At 33.6% G+C, this 19,272-nt stretch overlaps 1 long non-coding RNA gene across 1 annotated transcript; it reads left to right on the top strand.

The window, feature by feature from the left end:
* The first annotated feature begins 17,992 nt into the window (after positions 1-17,992).
* On the top strand, positions 17,993-18,841 carry LOC149905746 (uncharacterized). The gene is made up of 2 exons (XR_016457050.1): positions 17,993-18,480; positions 18,567-18,841. It is a non-coding gene; the product is annotated as an uncharacterized LOC149905746 (long non-coding RNA).
* Positions 18,842-19,272: the final 431 nt, after the last annotated feature.

Raw genomic sequence — 19,272 nt, 5'->3', positions numbered from 1 at the left:
TGTTCTACTTAGTATATTAGTCGGTACCTGCTGAGTGGGATGATAACTTTTTTTTCTTTCTTGTGGCAACGATCTCATAAATTTGACATTTCATATCCGCCCTTTTCATATTTCCTTAATATTCAAAGATAAAATTCATAAAAAGTTCTTTGACTTATTGGAAAGTAATTTGATTATGCCTTAAAACGGTAGATATCAAAGTCCTTTTCTTTAGAGCAACCCACAGACTTTTCTCTGGGTTCCGTACGTATCTTACTGCCAAGACTGAAAATTGGTATACCTATATTACGTAGACAATGAATAGCTTCAAGGCGTCATAAATGTCTTATATAGCTAACAATCTCAAGAAATGTACAACAATACCCCATTATTTCGCCATAAACGGCGATTAATGGCCATATGTCGGCCATGTGGTCCGTGACGATAGCGACAATTAGATCTTCACAATGGAATATACATTGCTGGCCGAAATTAATAGTTTGCGGTTAGCGAAAGTGTGCTGTGGTCAGCATATGACCTGAAAAGGTCACGGTGATAGTTTCTGATGGAAGGGTTTTGTAAAGACACTTGAATATGACAGCAGTTCTAAGAAATTCTACGGTATTGAATGTGTAGATCTGTATTGATACATTACCTATTCTATAGACTCACTTTATATAAAATTAGTCATGTCCACTTGTCGACAAGAATCATGAGGTTTTTATATTGTGATGAAAACTGTCAAAGAGTGTGAAGCAATTCAAGGGGATAACCGGAAAAATAATTGGGGAAGTAGGTACCATTGACTTCGGAGTTGTCACAAATGGTTAACGAATTTATACATCATTAATAAAATAGGGAAAATAGGTACATAATGAAATTTGTAAAGGTATTTCTTTATGTAAAGTAAAACATCCAAACAAATAAAATATGACATATTATTATCCATCTGTGTGCAGTATAGTTATGATCGCCAGAATGTTCAAATGTTGTTTAAAATGTTTTTATTCAATTTAAATACAAATCTTGATATTGCCAAAACCTTTTACGTGACCGTATAAAAAGGGTTCATGAACCGCCCAATGAACCCTAATAAGTTGTTAATGATTATGAATTGATTGATTTTGATGGTTGTTGTTTTCGTTTGTTGTAAAATATAATTGTTATTGGCTATTTCCAGATTAGGATTATCAGTGGGTCCATCATTAGCTAAAATAAACAATTAAATTAATGTACATTTATTACACATTTTACATTTATTAGGTATCTAATATCTATATTATACATTTTACATTTCATTTTATTTTTGATATTTTATCTTAGGTATGTGTTATTGTTTGTGAATGTAGAGTCAAATGAATGTTTCTGTTGTTTTCATTGATATTTATAATTAATTTATCTATTGGCCGTTTGGAAATTGTATTGAGAGTAGAATACAAAGCTTGAGCCTGAGTACCTAACCCTTAATTATAAGCAAATATTAATTAACAATCCCAAAACGCGTACGCGTTTTGTGTGGACCTACGTATGGTTAAAATTACGTCACAGATTTTGATGTTTTTTTTTTTAAATACTGACAGAGTGATTCAAGAGCAAGGTTTTAAGTATTCAATTTATTAGATTTCAGACAAAGCGGCCGAGGCCGTGGGCGAAAGGCTAGTACAAGTTACAACATTCAAATAAATAATTTTGTTACATTAAAACGTAATCCACTAGGAACTAGCCCCAAGGTCCACTCGTACTAAATAGGTCCATACATATACGTTACGTATTTAGGTACGCCACTTGACCGGTTGCGGACCGGTCAGGATTCCGCCGCTAACGAGCTGCGCACACGCCGATAGAGTTCGTAGAAATTGGATAATCGCCCCGCTTTTTAATATATTTGTGTTTACTATTGCGTCAAGCTATAGGTGAAACGGTATTTTTTTGATTGGGTGTGGGACAGTCCCCACACTGTGGGTAGAATGATTGAAATATCGAAGTCAAATGTAGAAAAAATTTTTTTGATTGGGTGTGGGACAGTCCCCACACTGTGGGTAGAATGATTGAAATATCGAAGTCAAATGTAGAAAAAAAAAATCAATCATATTTTGAAGAATGCAAAATGCAATTACTTGGTACCTACTTGTATTTCTACAAACTATATTAAGGGGTACCTAATCAGTAAATTTTGACATTCTCCAAGTCCACTTTTTAATTTTAAAATTAAAATTGTCCCTACAAATAAATCATATCATCCCCGAATAACTGCATATTCCTGATAACAATACTAAATGCAACTATAATAAATTAATAATAATATTCGTTATACTTTCATATTGTCATAACTTGTGTACACAGATACCTCACGGGCCGTGAACTAAAGATTTGCGCGCGCAACTAGTGATTACAACTCATCTTGGTTTCCCTTGTGATTTCTGAAGAGATGCCTTTGTTTATTTTCGTACCTATACTTGTGTTCGGGCGATTATGAGAAATTTTTGTCTTATCGTAGAAATAATGCGAAAGACAAACATGAAATATAAAATTTAGATAGCAGCAAAGGAGTAGTTAGTATCTTTGCTTTGTGATGGATAGTTTATCACTGACTAATTAGCAGACAGGTTTATTCTTTTATGTACATAAAATTGTAAGTATGGATGGAAATATTCTTTTTTTACATTATTTATCCCACTGGTAATGATCGTTTATGATCGATATTTATAGCGGAAAAAGGAGCTGGTGGCCCACCAGTGGTGGGTCACCTGTTGTGACCCAAGAGACCACCCCAACATGAACATTTCGGTTCAAAGAGACTTGCAGATGTCTCTATTACAAACTATGATAGACATAGAATAAAGAAAGGATTGCAAAAGGTAGGCAAAATGGTTACAGTCTCCGTAGGAAATCTGGCCATCCAGATTAGTCAAATTAAGAATATGTACCTACCTCGATAAATTCCTTCACTGTTAAGTATTTTCTACATGTTGGTAATGCTGACAAGTGACGTCTCCTTGTCAGGTTGGCTAAATCTTGCAAGCCTTTACGCACGTTCTTTTTGACAAAGCTACAAAGAGTTGTGGCTGAGTTGATTGGGACCATCATACTTTACCATTTTACTACTTTTAAAAGTCTCTCTAAAATTTAACTAAAGTAAAATTTCAAAAGTGAAAGTTAAATTTCAAACATCTTCTTACATCAGTTGATTAAAGATTTTGCGATCCAAATAGGTACATTTTTCTATATTATGACCTGGCCCATTTACGTTGCCCAACGGTGCCTTGCTTCCTGAATAAGGCTATTTATGAAACAGGAACATGGACTGAATCATTTCCATTCAATTCTGCGGCTTTTCTCTATAGCTGTGTATTCAACTGACATAGATAATTTGCTCAATTGCAGTAATTTCTGAAGGTTTTCGTGAAATTAATTTCATAAATATTCCAGACTAGGTTTGAGCTTCATTTTTTTCGAAGAATCTCCATCTCTTAGGACAAGTTTCTTTTCTGGGACAACGTTTTTTTTAATCGGTTAAGATGTTTTGACGTGAAAGCGGAAACAGAACAACGCTCCATCTTTTTAATAACTCTAGTCTACTCTTTAGACTTTAGAGCAAATGAAATCCAGATTGGGATGTGTTGTTTTGATGATATGAATATTGAGTGGATATGAATATTTGTACAAATTAACCATTAAATGATTAGGAGAAGCAGGAGAACATCTAATTTATTTGAGAATTGTTTTCTTGCTTCCCAGCCTCATCGGTATCATAGGCCTATTTCAGTTCCCCCAGCTTTCTGATAGTAAGTGTATAAATCACTTCGAAATATATAATTCTCATCTTGAAAAGGGTAGTTGTTATGCTACATGATATCTACCTGCTTGAATTTATGTTTTAAATTTAAATCTTAAAGATTAATATGTTAAAGATTTATATGTTAAAATATCTTATTTTCCACCTCTTACAATAGACTCGCAACCATTAAACAGATCTAACGAAGAAAAATATCTTGGCCTAATCTTGGATAATAAATTAACATTTAAATCACACATAAACCACGTGAGATCTAAGTTAATACCACTTACAGGGGCTTTAAGAAATGCTGCTAAATATATACCATTTAAATTACGATATAGTATCTATAACACGCTTGTTAAACCACATCTAGATTATCTTATCCCAGTTTGGGGGCAATCGGCGCCTACTAATTTAAAAAAACTACAAATTACGCAAAACAAACTAGTAAAAATCCTTTTTAACTTTAATTTTTTAACGCCAACTAAGGATCTATACTCCCGTACCAAATTGTTTGATTTAAATAAATTATATAAATATCACACATGCATACTGATTAAAAATATTCTATCTAATAATATAAAAACACAAATAACACTAAACAAAAAATCCCACAAATACCACACACGAAAGAGTGATAACCTTGAATTGCCATTTATAAGAACTCTATACGGTAAGAGAAACTTAAGATTTGAGGGAGCACAATTGTACAATAGCTTGCCTAAAGCAATTAAAGAATCCTCATCAATTACTATTTTTAAAAATAAGTTAAAGACATACTTAACTAATTTCGATAGCTGATTGTGTTATACTAACTGCAAAATTGTTATTTCTCATATGTGTAAAAGATCATTGTATTGTTCTTGTTTATTTTATGAGATAAATAAAGTTCTTTAAACCGAAAAAAGATCGCGGATTCAACTCTTGTGGACCAAGCATTGTGGATTAAACAACTGATGGTATATGGGCTTAAATATTGTTGGTGTGGTTTTGACATAGAACTTTTTGCGTTAACCTGATTGTAATTTGTACTTGGATTGGGGTGTGCAGATAGTTGAAAATATTATAGCATAGGACTCAGTGAAGATAAACCTATTCTATTGTAATGTTTTGGGTTATGTTACTATGGTCAATAAAGGTGTACGTTTATGTACATATCACTCGTGTCAAAAACATTAATTTTTTTTATAAGTTTATCATCTGACATCACTGTACAAATGTTTTTGTCTGACATTATAATCTCATCAAGAATTCAATAGTATTCATTGCTTTATTGTTACGACACGCCGCCTCAACCAATTAACATATCACCAAACAAAACCATCTCAATGAATCGTGACCGTTCGAGCGTAAACCGTGCAGGGATTAAGTCAAAAATCATATATAATAGACATCATAAATCGTTCCCACGTCACCTGGCGACAACTTATAAAGCCATTCACGCACTTGACCCTTTCAGAGACAGAAACCGGGACGCCGAATAAAATTATTAAAACACGAAACTATACCCTCTCACGCTCACGGGTTAACGCACACGCGCGCAGGCTCGTACGTACATCTGTCACACACAAGCGCGGCTCGACACGATCGCGCGTCGGCCGGATTCGGGTTTCGGGTCGCGGCGGCGGCCTTACCCTGGAGCGTCACACTTGCGGTGTATTTTTAGATCTGATGCGGTGTTTTGCCGACCGTATTTGTTGGTAGAAGCGTTACCGTTTGAGTAAATGTGAATTGCTGTACGCTCCGGGCGATCACTTGACCGTATTTGGTGCGGCTACTTGCGATCGAGAACTGATTATGATCGGCACTCATGACTCGACTTCTAATGTCGTGTCGCCTTTACATGGTCTTGCGACGCCACAATTTTACAAAACCGTGTGAAGGTCTCATTATAATCAATGCATTGCTGAGGCTATTTCTGTATGTGTTTGCATTGGCTTGTTTACTTTATGTTAAGGACTTGTGAATTTATTGTGTAAAATCACCAAATAGAGTTTTATGTAGAGTCGATTAACGACTTTAATATATTTTGCACTACGTAGCGTAACAAAATACATAAAATGTTAAACCAAACTAGCTTCCCGCCCGCGGCTTCGCCCGCTGTGTATATAAAACCTATTAAATTATGCATAGAAACCTTCCTAATCAATCACTCTATCTATTAAAAAAACCGTATCAAAATCCGTTGTGTAGTTTTAAAGATTTAAGCATACCTACAAATGGACAGAGAAAGCGACCTCATTCGTGACTTAAATCTGTATCTAGTAGGCACCAAAAACTCAAAAATAACACAGTAGACATATAGTACCTACCATGTTGAGAAACAATATAACATTTATACCTATATCATACAATATTTGCTATGAGTACCTAGATAAGTAAATCACAATATTATTAGCTAGTTGGTTGACGGAACTCCACCACGCATGTCGCGTATCTCTCACCTGATATTACCTATTATTTATTGCTATTACAAAATAAAATCATATTCCCAAAAAACTAACCTGTCTTTCAAAAAAAGAATTTTCAAAATCGAACCAGTACCTATTTCCCGAGATTATATCACTTTAACAAAATTTTCTTCCTGAATATTATCAATTTGTATTAACCCGTAATTTGAATTTCAATATAATTTCCTTATTCAGGTTGCTTACCTTTTCAGAATCTATTTATCAGCCTTTAGACTAGTCATTTAGCCTAATTTGAAAAAGTTCAATTCAATGACTTTTGCGTAATTGAAGTAACAAAAACCTTTCATCTCATAATCCTTATGCAAATGTCCGTATAGAATTGTATCTTGAATTAAGTTTAATTAGCAAGTATTTAAAGGAATGTATTGAACAAGATTCGTAGAAATAAAAATGAAATTAATTTGTGTAATTAAAATGCAAAAAATATTATTTAAATTCAAACTAAAATCATATTACATACATATTTAGTACAAACTACAGATCTTTAAACGTAAATGTAGTAGGTTGTTTTCTCGTATTTTCTTCATACATTTCGCGATGGTAAATATATCGTTATAGACTACAGGCCCGTGTTGAAAAAATTATGGGTCATTTGACCCACCAGGTGGCCTATCTAGAACGATATAAGAGCATAAAATAATAAGATTCAGCACTATGACGTCACTTGTAAGCTGTCCACCTGAGAGCAGATGAGAATTCGAAAGTTGAGGTAGAGATTTTCTCCCCTTGTCTCCATGATTTTTGTACGGCGTTGCGGAATAATTGATTAAAAGTAGTATAGAAATAGTATGACACAGATGCCGTACAAAATCAAATGACCAAATTTACCCCGGCAACTGTCGAAAAATAAAACTAAATTCCGACTTTGTGGACCACCATTTTTGTACCTACGGCATCTGTGTCATACTATTGCACGCCTCATAAGCGAAGCGTTGAGGTGGGTACTACTGTCACTTCGCGCAAAACATCTGATTTTTCAAACTTAAAATGTCTTTATGTATCATACATTGCACTTGTAAGATAATACATACACACACATATTAAGAAAAAACACTATTTTTAACGTTCATGATATTTTTGATGTCATTTTTGTTATTTAAACTAGTTAAAAAACAGTTTAAAAAAGTTCTGTCTTGGACGTCCGTGTGTCTGTATGTGCGGATCCTTTTTCTTGTTAACACGATAGCGACCGAAATACTTTACTAATCGAGTCTTTTTTTTTCTCTTACGCTTGAGTATGCTCAGGAATAGAACCCTTTCATTTTTCAGGGTCTGATTCGATGTGGTTTAATTGTTATTAAATAAACAAAAATAATAATTAATAAATATTTATTAAAAAAAATTATGAGGCGTGCACTTTTGGATTTTCCAAATTATTTCTATACTACTTTTAATCAATTATTCCGCAACGCCGTACAAAAATCATGGAGACAAGGGGAGAAAATCTCTACCTCAACTTTCGAATTCTCATCTGCTCTCAGGTGGACAGCTTACAAGTGACGTCATAGTGCTGAATCTTATTATTTTATGCTCTTATATCATTCTAGATAGGTGACCTGGTGGGTCAAATGACCCATAATTTTTTCAACACGGGCCTGTAGTCTATTATTTTCGTATTATAATGCAGATTTGTCGATTATATTATGATTAATCACGATGCGTGCAATGGAACGCAGGTGAGAGTCATTAGAGAGCAGACTGAATTTCGACCACCGGCCCCATATACCTATTGATAAGTTGATGTTCATTGTAATTGAACGAATCCATTTTACATTTATTTTAGAATTTTGTATGTTATAAGTGTAGATGATGCGAATGGATAACACTTATAACTGCATCTTAAGTTACAATATTATGCCTTTGTTTTTGTTGAAAGCACTTATTTCAGGAACTTATTGCTTCAAACCAGAGTTGGCATAAATAACACACATAAATAAATAAAATATTTATTTAAATTCATCCATTAATTTGTCACATTGGATTGAGGTTCAGTAAGCGGAAGGTACATATAACCTGGGATGCATTTATGGAAGAAGATTTTACAGTTTAGTGAAAGAGCCTTTAGTTAAGGTAAACGCCACGCTGCAACCGCAAGGAGAGGAGTATCACTGAAAAATTATTGCCAAATGGGAAATATATTCTCGATTGCATCAAATTCTTAATATATATATAAATCTCGTGTCACAATGTTTGTCCTCAATGGACTCCTAAATCACATAACCGATTATAATAAAATTCGCACACCATGTGCAGTTCGATCCAACTTGAGAGATAGGATAGTTTAAACATGTAGGTACCACGGGCGCCGGGGCGGACCGCTAGTACTTGATAATTAATATTACATTTTAAAGAATATGAATGAATGAGAATAGTCTGGCGTTGCCTCGGAATGGCGGAAGACGCGGGTTCGAATCACGCATCGCGATCGATTTTTTTAGTCTTTAAATTTTTTAAATACAATATGTATTCTCTTTGAATAGTATTGGTTGGTAGTTGGTAGGTATCTTCTTTATAGATTTATGTTAGAAAATTGTTCTAGAAATGTATACACTAGAAATATGGCATGCAGCTCTTGTAGAGCACATATATCAGTGATAAATTGTAAACTACACGGATGATGTGTGAAATTTGCGCATTCTTTAAGCTTAAGCCGAATAATTGTTTTGGTACAGATAGTCATAGATTTAAGTTTAAAATGTTTTTACTAAAAATTTAACATATATCGTGAAATTCATGATCAATTTCCATGGTACCTACGTGTAAGAACTTAACGGAAAATGTAGAGCATATATCTCACGCGCGGCTTCGCTCGCTTTGTAGAACTTAACAAATTATATATATCTTCCCCAATAACCGATCTATCTGTTAACAAAATCTCATCAAAATACGCTGCATAGTTTAAAAGATCTAAGCATACAGACGCGGGAAGAGTAGATATTATACTATGTGTAGTGTCTAGTGATGCAGACGAAACCGCGGGCTGAAAATAAGTAGGTAGCCTTGTAGGTAGGTAATGTATGTGCCTATAATAGTATACAATTTTTGTCAATCTATAATTTTAATTAAGTACCTACCATATATAATTTTAATTAAGTATCTCTTGTTGATGGATTCCTTTACTTTACCTAATACATCAAAAGTGTATTATGTACTCGTAACTTGCATCGAAACTTCGGGTTTTAGATAGCCCATTTATCGAGGAAGGCTATAGGCTATATCATCACGTTAAGACCAACAGGAGCTGAGCAATGCGGGTAAAACCGTGGGGCACAGCTAGATACTTGTACGTATAATATTTTCACATGAGTTCTTACAATCATCAAAGCATTTGCCAAAAAAACAAAAGTATTTAAATCGCAAAGTTAATTTAAAAACTTGGAATATTGAGATTCCAGATGATAAATATTTGGTTACCTTATACGGGTCTGTTACTAAATAAAGCAGTTATACTTATTGAATGCATTTCTTTACCTTGCGATATGCGTGAAATGAATAATCAATGAGGAATTTATTTTTACTTGGAAATAAATATTACTGGAATTACTCACTTGAATTCTTCATCAAATATAATAATGGTTGAAAATTGAAATATGCTTCTTAGAAAAGTACTTTTTGCATCAATGGAGATAGGTTCTAACGTTTCGGAAGGTAGAGACGAACGAAGAGTATTGCATTTTTTCAGTACTTTATTACCTATAACTATGTGACTATGTGTTATAAACAAATACACAAGCTTATAATATAGAAGCTTTAAGGACGCTCTACCGGCATTTGTTAATTTTCCTTACCTCAGAATCGTTGATGCTAGGTCGTTTTGGATTAGTTTTTATCTTTAGTTGGGCGCCATTTTTCATGCATTTCCGTTAATTGAACAGTTTTATAAGTAGGTAAGCTAGTATGTTAAAAGATAATTATTTTGATTATTTATATTTAAGAGACATCATGGTTTTAAGATAATTCTTTTGTGAATAAATTTGTCTACGGTACAGATATTTACGGGAATAATTTACGAAATTATATCTTTACACAGTATCTTTAGCTTTCTTTGCATTGAAAATTGAACTGTACCTATTCATTTCTTTTCAGTACCTAACAGCATATCGGTCATCGGATTATCTTGTTCATTATGATTTAAGCTATTTCTTAGTTTTTTTTTTTATTAAAACCCCGACAGTGGAGCAGGCGACTCTCTGGATGGTAGGTGATAATCGCCGCCCATGACAATTCACGGCATTAGGAACACAGGGAACGTATTGCCGGCTTTAAGGTAGAAGTATAGACTTTGAAAGGTTGAAGGTTCCCATGTCATACTGGTTGGGGAAAACGGAAGGTGGTAGATTGTTCCACAAGAGTGTTCGAGGCAAGAAATGCCGTGTGAAACGGATAATGATCGCCATGTAGGTACCTACTAAATGTTGAGGATGATATTTTTGTTTGTGTCGAGCAGTGCAGTGATTGTATCAATGTAAATGTTAAATGAGTTATGATAAAGATATCCCTTGATAAGCAAGACCTAAAGATTGGCAAGACAGATTGTTTATTATAACTTATAAGAAATAAGGTTTAATCCTGTAATGAAAATAAAGTAAATGTGCATAGAAGTAAGATCTAGTACCGAAACTAGTAAAAGACGTAATTTTGATTGTACCAAAATGCACCAAGCTTTGCATATGACCACAATATTAAACTCGAGATTTTCACAATACCTTACCTATATTGCTCAATATAAAAATTTGTATTTTCAAGCTAAATACATGTTAAATCTACATCTATCTCTCTACTCAATATCCATTTCTTCTTTAATCTTAAAAAACGCATCACAATTCAATATCAAACACATAAATTGCCTATCCCTTCGTAACTCCTACGCAACTTCTATAACTATAAGACTAGACTCCGGCGTTGTTTGTCGTTCCGTTTAGTTGTCCAGCAATTTACATTCTATCGATAAGGCGGTGCGTGGGTAAATGTAGTCGACTTCAAAGTGAATAGCCGGTATTTTGTCGTCATTAGACGCTGTTCTTGGTATTGATATTGCGTTATTTATCTGGTGTGATGTTTAAAGTACTGGTCTGATGGGACTGAAATTTTAAGTGTGGATAGAATTAAGGATTGATTAGTAAATAGACTAGTTTGTTGTAGTTGTCTTATAGAAAAACAATGTGAGGTATGCTGCAGATTGGAGGAAATTCTTGCACCACACGATGGATTGTTGTTATCAAAGAATGCAATTTTACAACTCAAATAGTTGGTTACTAGGTACTGCTTACATATTCCAGTAAGGCTTGAGTTAAAGCTCTTTAGTAACTACTGTATTAAGATAGACAAATATTTAAGAAATAAGTGAATCTCCTGCCTCCTGGTGTCTCATCCTTAAAACAAGTATTATTCGTTCGTCGTCATCGTTATTCCTTTTCAGTTATGGGTTTTGCTGTCTTACTTGTGAGGAACCCAAGCCTCTCAAATATTTTTTTGATATCTTTGAATAAGTAGGTTCTTTATGAATTTTAATATTGTATTTAAGTGTCATGTATTTGCTTCAAATCTGAGTTTGTTAACAAGACAGTGTCTGACTTTACAAAAAACCATAAACACAAAGTATACGAAGAACTTGTTAGATATCTTTCAAGAAATCTGGTTGTACTCCATTATTTATATCAAACAGCATTATATTCTTTAAGATTTCTTTACATCGAACAATAATGGCATTGTCTATTCTATTTTAAAACACCTGTAATGACTTAATGAGAGGAAAGCCTTATAAGGTTGTAACCGTTAATGATAACTGGATACAGTTACGCGTTAAACTTACTCGTTCAGTGACACTAATCACTTCATTGTATCTCACGAACAAAGGATGACTTCTCGCAATCTCTACGTGTGAGCTCTGAATGACAATACTTACCATCTCTATCGAAGCATGATCTTGTCATTGAGTTTCAACAAACACCGATCACGACTACATCCCGTATTTAAATTTGTAATCAGATTCGCGAGACCCTTCATCCATCATTCATTACCCCAGAACACTATTAACATGGTCTCGACATCCTATTCCACTAATCAATTAGAGGTATCAGCGGAAAAAAGTCGACGGACCCGAGCCTCGACTCGCCAGTAACCGCTCATTATTTCTCACACGTTTTTTTATTGAGGCAACATTATACGTGGGTGTGGTTGTAATTTCCTTTCACCGACGTAAGGGCACACACGCAATCGCGAAACCGGTCGGATAATTCTCGACCTTAGATTTATTAGCTTATATGCTAATTTCGTTTGCGGGCCGTCGCTCTGATGAGAAGTCGACTGATAAAATATTAAGGCAGCCATCCCTTTTCGTTGCACGGGCTCGGTCTCTGTCGTACTCGCGGCGGTGTATTTGTGGATGTTTTTACGCGCGCCGGGGGGCAAAATGTTCGTTGTTTTGGCGGCAAAACGCTTCGGGGATCACGTAACTCAATAATGCGAATGCTTCGAAAGGGCGATCGGCGCAGCATGTTTTATTTACAGCGTTTCAATCGGATTTTATGTCGGTTTTCCGTACCGTGGCGGCGCGCTGTATTAGGCCGTGAGTCAGCATATTTTGCGCAACGTGTGCGTGACAGCTCGGCTTCGATATTGCTTATATTAAGGTTATTTGTCGTTTGGAAATAACTTGTTTACGATAGTCTATTGGGTGGCGTGACAAGAATGCCAATTGCTGTATGCCTTATACTTGTTAGAAATTTAAATTCGATTTTAACTTTATACAGGAAGTTTGGTTACCTTTGCTGTATATTTAAGCATACAACGCTGAAATAAAGGTTTAATTAGAGACGTCAATTTAATGTTAGTATTCGTATTACTTTGTGAGGCTGGACGTAACGTTTTTACTTCTCTATCAACTAGGAATATCAGACTTCAAATAAACTTAATAAACTATTTGAAAATAAAATCTATCTCTTTCAAAAGGATTACTGCCAAAACCCGGCTAACTAAAACAAATGGCAGGCGATTGCTTCATACTTTATTAAAATCCGTACCGTTTCATGCTACCCTAGTTAAGCGCAATTAGTAAACGCAATCCCTGGGGGTGGTCCCACCCTGAGGGTGGTGAGTGCCTACGAGCGAGGGTTGTACGGGCCTTTATGGTGTGTTTACACGGTTATATTTTAGTAGTTTCTACTTTATAATACTTTGAATATATCCTATCTGTAGGCAAGGGCGTCGCCAGCCGATGGCGCAGGGGGGGGCAAGTTGACTTTACCTACTACAATTCATACGTTTCTCATTCTCTAATGAATGAGAAAAGTAGGTATGAATTGTAGGTTTTTTATTTAAATATCTTTTTCAAAAAAAATTTTTTTTCCTACGAAATTTGATGAAAACACCTTATTATGTCCCAAATACATTGTAATTTATTTGATTTAAAATATTTATATTTTCGCCTTATTACAACTTAATACCAAAAAACAACCTAATTTTCAAACGAAAATTCTGACGTCAAAATATGAGTTTTTTGCAAAAAATTGGGGAGCCTTTTGTTCATTGAAATCTCTTCTTTCTGATGCTGTATGAATATAATATACATTACCATAGAAGATTTACTCAGAAAATGCATACAAACAGTGTAATAATGAGCTTTTACTAAATCAGGCACACTTCTCGAACTTTATATTTTCTCTTGTATCGGCCTTTCGGTAACATTTCCAGAGAAAAAATTTCATCTGATCAAAGTAACGATACCATAGCTAACATTTTAGGTCGTTTGAGAAATTTGCCTGATTTATAAAAGCTCATTATCACACTGTTTGTATGCATTTTCTGAGTAAATTTCCTATGATAATTAGGTTGTTTTTTTGGTATTAAGTTGAAATAAGGCGAAAAAATTTATATTTTAAATCAACCAGACTCAACCAAACCAACCAGAATCAATGCAACAAGACTTTAGTTGCATTATATTTGGCAACTTTTTTAGAATCTCTAGGGGGGGGCAGCTGCCCCTCCCTGCCCCCCCTTGGCGACGCCCTTGTCTGTAGGCCTTATTAGTTTTCATTTGAATATGACTAATGTTTCCTTCAGATTCTTTATTTGATAGTTTATTTCATATAAATAAGTGGTAAATGTTTATTTTCAGATGATATGTTCATTATTTTTGGTTGTTAAAGTCCCGTATGAACGTGCCCTTATCCAGGCTTTGTTCTTTCCACGCTGTATGAACGTGAAATGGAATTGGGAAATGATTTGGCTTTTAGCTGATTGCACTGTTTCGGGTTTGTTTTTTGAATGGGAATTGCTATAGTGTTTTGGTATTTTATTGTCTGTTTGAGCCTGCTTTTAGCATTGTTTGATGTTATAGCAGTATGTGTGTACAATGTTAAATATTGTGACAACTGACAATGAAGCTCGTTATCGCAATATTGACATTGATGTTATTGTTAGTACAATTTTAATTTCAAACAAAGGTAACATATTTAATGAGTTACATTCAGGTTTTAATTAATGTAATTTAATTAATGTAACTTATTTTTTTAAATAAACAAAAATGTATAAATAATAAATATCCATGAAATACGAAAATTACTAAGTTTACTGTTATCGTTACAAAGCTTTTAAAATTCTAATAATTCACTACTCTACCAATTACTCCGTTCAAGGCAACAATTCGTTTTCAAGAAAATCAAATGATTTTAAAGCTGAATCAATACCTACTTTAAAACCTAAATTCTATAAGCCCGCACTCCCTAAGCCTAGGTATATTCCTGGGGGTCTATCGCAGACTGTTAATAAAAAACTTAAGAAAAAAACAAAGAAAACAACGATCTTCCTTAGTAAAACCGTTTATTTTTTTTTACGTAAGCATAATACATAAAATAAACAAGAAATTCTATAAATACATCATTAGGTACCTATACTTATATCCTAGCGTAATATAGTAGCGATGATGCTACACGGTAACTTGTAATTACGTAAGGCTCATTACTGTAACGTTATATCGATCAACAAGTAATCGATGTAGATTATTTACATTCTTCACTGTAATATGGATAATAATGTTATAGCTGTAATTATAAACTCGAAACTCAAACTATTTTAACCGCTTATATTTTTATAAATACATGATATTTAAAATATGATCGATACACTAGGTCGAATAGAAGGAATCATCTTTTGAAAAAACGAGTAGAATCGGCAAAGAAACACGATTGTCATTCTTTAAAATGCATTTTGTATACGATTCTCTTGTTGAGAAGTACAGAAATAGAGATAGACAATAATATTTTATATTTCTTACGGTGGTAAATAACCATTTTAGTAACAAGACAAAGCGAAACTGGAAACAATCAATCATGTAAAAGTCATAAGTAAACTTTATTACAATAATACTTTTCTACAAAAAAGTTCAACTTTATTTTTGTAGGTACCACTCCAAATTCTACAAAGGGACTATATGATGAAAAATTCTTATCAAAAACAAAAAGAAAAACAGACGAATCAAGAACCTTCGTCGTTTATGGGATTGTCGGTTAAAAAGAGTTGTTTTCTTCAAAGAGAGCTTTTAGTGACATCCGCCAATTCTTATTTATCTTTAATATCTATCTTTTTATTCTTTATTTTGAATCTTTATCTGTTTCGTCAAACGACTTATATTATTTTACGAAAATAAGGTAGAGACGCTATTAATTCTGAAGTGTTTTGATTGTTTAGCTACTTATTTAATGCGATGTTTCAATGAATATTCATTGAAAATAAAGCAATTTCCTTATTATAAGGTAGTGGAATTACGGAATAGATTGCATCTATTCCGTACCACTTTATGTAATTAAGAGACTAAACAACTGCAGATACCGGAACAACATACCTAATGTATCTATCGGTTTATCTAGAAATCCATCATCGAAGTTTGAACAAAATCTATATAGGTATGTACATATAAATGTACATATTTGTCTGTATCTCCTTAATATAATCGTAAATTATGCATTGATAATGGGTTGATCGTTGATCTCAAAGTCTCGTGTTGAGTATGAGCCCACGAAGGTGTTTGCGTATGACTAATCTTCGACAGTTTACAGGCGAAGTCTGCGCAGCTAGTAAACTTTAAAAAATATATCAGAATTTTCATATATATATCACACCCAAATACATTGTACAAAACAAATAAGTATAAAAATAAATATTGTCACAGCGGGGAGCGGCTACCGGCCATGACGGGACGCGAAATCTCATTTAATCCGTGATTTATGGGACTCGCGACTAAATTCTAGTCGCTTATTTGGCTCTTTTCTAGAACTTTCACTTTGATTTCGTTTGATACACTTTTGATTTTTAATACTCTACAATGAATACTATTTCCTAGTCAGAGATTAATGTTATCTAAACAAAGTTTGTGGAATGGACGGTTGTTTTTTAGTTATTACCAATTCACACAGAAACGGCTGATCGAAAAAGATACAATTTAAAGGATAAAAAAGGCTATACCTTGGACTATTACATTGCCTATTTTTTATATGGCTCCCTAATACACAAGATAACAAGCTAAATCTTGCGTATATTAGGTTTTATGACAACCACAATTGACGATTTTATCCTTAATCCTTTTTTTTCTTAACGATTTAAATTAAAAAAAAAACAACAACAGTAGTTGCGTCACCTGACCTCATCACCATTTGACAAGAACAAGAGAAACTTAAATAAAATAAGATTACCTTGATAGATAGATGCCGTTCGCGGCGCGTGACCTTTACGTGTTTCAATAAATAAAATACAAGTTTATAATCAATGCATAGCGGATTACAGACGGACCGGTGTCAATATCTTGTTATATTAACCGAGATAAATGGCGTCAATCTACATTATATCTATATCTACACTATCTGTATCCAAAAAAACAAAAAGAAGATATTTGGTTGTGAGGTTAACTACTTGGCCAATTTTGACCAGAAAGTTTTTATCTTATCCTACACTAGCTGTGCTCCGCAGTTTTAACGGTACCTAATGTTTCGCTTGTGATCTTACCGTGATGATTATATTAAAGCCTATAGACTACCTCGATAAATGGGCTTTCAAACACTGAAATATTTTTTTAAAATTTTTACAAGTTGTTTCTTAGATTGACGCGTATACGAGGAACGGAGAAATTTAACGTTGAAAGTGGTTGAAAGCAGCTTGATATTACCTATATTAATAAAGATCAGCCCGCGAGGTTTTTTATTAACCTAATTTAGCTATAGATATTATAAACTAGGTAGTTAATATCACATAGATATTATTTGAAAGGTATAATATACTATATAAGCGGAACCAGATTGGTTTACCGCCCGCGTTTTCAAAGAAAAACCCGAATAGTTCCCGTTCCTGTGGGATTTTCGGGATAAAACCTATCCTATGTGTTAATCCAAGTTACCCTCTATATGTGTGCTAAATTTAATTGTAATCGATTCTGTAGTATTTGCTTGAAAGAGTAACAAACATACATACGCAATACGCATACATACACTGAGAAAATTTTGCTTTAGCAAAGTACCAATTTAGCTCGGTTAAAAATTATTCTGCTGCATTCAATCAAGACATATTTAAAATGTGCATTAAAGCTTTGCTAGTATTATACAAGCAAGTATTGCTAAATATTCTTAGCTATTATTAAAAAAGTACTTATTTATTTCAAAATTAACGACTCGGTCAATATTACCTTTACCGAATTAGGTTCAAAATAGACAAGCTTACGTTATTATTTAATGATAAGTAAGTTATTTATTTTTAGACATAATATTATTTGGCTAAAATTAAATCACTTGCTATGAAGCATATAACCGTGTTTCTTACTTAAAAACAAACAAGTAACTTATCTATTGGTACATAAGCACAGCTCGGCAATTAACAATGGAGCGAATACTATTTTTGACCGAGTAACTTGATAAAAATTAAACAAGGAATTGGCTGCGTAGCCTGCAAAGTCGGCCATTTCTATCAAATCATAGTCGAGTGACGAACGTGTCTGTTGAAGCGCCGCCTCAGCACCTACAAGGCAGATTCAAATTTACATTAAAAACAATAATTTTTCATCATCATTTTGAATTTTAATCAAACTATTATAGAAGAGCAAGATGCAGAAGAAAAACTATTATGGCTCAAAAACTCCTCTGAGCCATGGACAGCCGTAGAACTAAAGTGGCAAGAAACTACAGAGACGAGGCTAATTGCTGCAAAAGAGCTCCAATACCTCAATACAGTGAATATGCTGCTCTTAAAAAACCCAAAGGATATCTTCTGGTGAGTTAAGTTTTTTAGAATTTTTTGTCTGCTTTAGTTTAATTACTTTTGTATACTTACTTACGTTTGTTTTTATTTGTTTACAGCTAGAAAAAGATATGAAAAGCAAAGGACAATATAGCGAAATCACTGAAAGCTTCCCCACAATCAAACCAAAAATAAATTTGAATTAGTAAGTTACTTCTGATCAAGCATCATATTGTCATATACCTATTACTTTAATATGTAAATTACATAAGGTAGGTACGATATAGTTCCGATATGATATCTGCATATCTACACATCAAATTTGTAACGAGGTTCAACCAGAATATTTTATAATAGAAAACGAACAATATGTAAAGAGCTTATTGTACTTAAATTTTTTTGGTGCAAAAAATGTTTCAGTTTTAGCATTTATGAAGACGAATGTGAATTATGTTTCAATGAAAATAAATTCAAATGTTTAAAAAAATGACGGATTTACTTGTTGGGTTGTAATAAAATTACATATTAGATCAAAAAGATTACTTATTCTCCTAGCTTATTCTATGGTTTTTGCCTAAACTTTTGACTTATCAAATACATTTATAAGTACAATAATTAAGGTGTATTAACTTGCTTACATTACCATAATGGTTGTTTGTTTTTATGTAAACAAACCTAAACCACTTTCATTAGAGAACAAACACCAACATCGCGAAATAAAATCAGCTGTTCCGTAGATTTTGGCAGAGTAGATAATTCCACTTTTGTATATTATGAAACAGCTGATATTTCTTTTACGATGTTGGATTTGGTCCTATACCTAAT

This window comes from Colias eurytheme, chromosome 9, assembly GCF_061535395.1.
Source record: "Colias eurytheme isolate Ceu_HAF_F1 chromosome 9, ilColEury1 Martin Lab GWU primary, whole genome shotgun sequence".
NCBI classification, from domain to species: Eukaryota; Metazoa; Arthropoda; class Insecta; order Lepidoptera; family Pieridae; genus Colias; species Colias eurytheme.
This window is presented reverse-complemented; position numbering and strand designations above follow the sequence as displayed.